The sequence below is a fragment of the Octodon degus genome, unplaced genomic scaffold (genome assembly GCF_000260255.1).
Source record: "Octodon degus isolate 3935 unplaced genomic scaffold, OctDeg1.0 scaffold00055, whole genome shotgun sequence".
Taxonomy (NCBI): domain Eukaryota; kingdom Metazoa; phylum Chordata; class Mammalia; order Rodentia; family Octodontidae; genus Octodon; species Octodon degus.
The window spans coordinates 3,611,838-3,612,869 of NW_004524631.1; positions in this window are offsets into that span (position 1 = coordinate 3,611,838).

A 1,032-nucleotide genomic window follows, 5' to 3' on the forward strand; every position below is an offset into this window, starting at 1 on the left:
AATCTAGCATACAGGCTTGAGGTAAAACCCTGCAGCTAAAGTCCCCGGAGTGAGAGACTAGGGTCAAATTCACACAGCTAATCCAGGAACAGATCATCTTACCAGAGGTGCACAGCAGGCCCACCTCCAAGGGCAACAGCAGTAAGGAGCTGAGCACAGTAGCCTAACCCAAGCCAGGCACAACTGCATGAACAGAACTTGGTATATGAGTACCTGAATTTCATTAAGTGATAACATAATTGCATCAAAGCTCTACACCAAAGGCCACAGGTCAGTGTTAAACAAAATGATAAAGACAAGGAGCAACATGCAATCTCAGGTCTCAAGCCCACTCATAACAAGTGCAGAGGACACTAACTCAGCTGAAATAAATAAACAAATAGCATCGGAAGTAAATAAACAAAAGCAGAACGATATAAAGGAACTCAGAGCAGAATCAATTTCTGGAATTAAAAAAAAAAAAGAAAACGCTGAATTTATAGCAGCTGAACTTAAGAATCAAATGCAGAAACATATGAAGGAAACACAATGCCCAACCAGAACAAATGCAGTGGACACTAGCGTAGATGAAATACATGAATTAATACCCTCAGAAGTAAATAAGCAACTACAGAAAGGTGTAAAGAAACTCAAAGCAGAATTATTGTCTGAAATGAAAAAAGAAAATTCTAAACCCACAGCACCTGAACTAAAGAATCAAACACAGAAACATAAAGAAGAAACCCAAACTGTTAAAAACTCTGAAGTAAAAGAATTAATAACTGCTTCTAAAGAAGACATTGATAAAAAGATACAGGAAATTTAAAAAATGATGGATTTGTTGAATGAGCAATACAGAAAAGAAATAGATCACATGAAGCAGAGTCAAAGAGATGTAGAGGACCTTAAAATCTCAATTACAAGCCTGAAAAACCATTTGAGCGGAAGTGAATACAGAGTTTCAGATCTTGAAGATGCTGGTACAGCTAGTGAAAAGGTAAGAAAGGATCTCTTAAAAACAACTGGGATGCAGGACAAAATAATTCATCACCT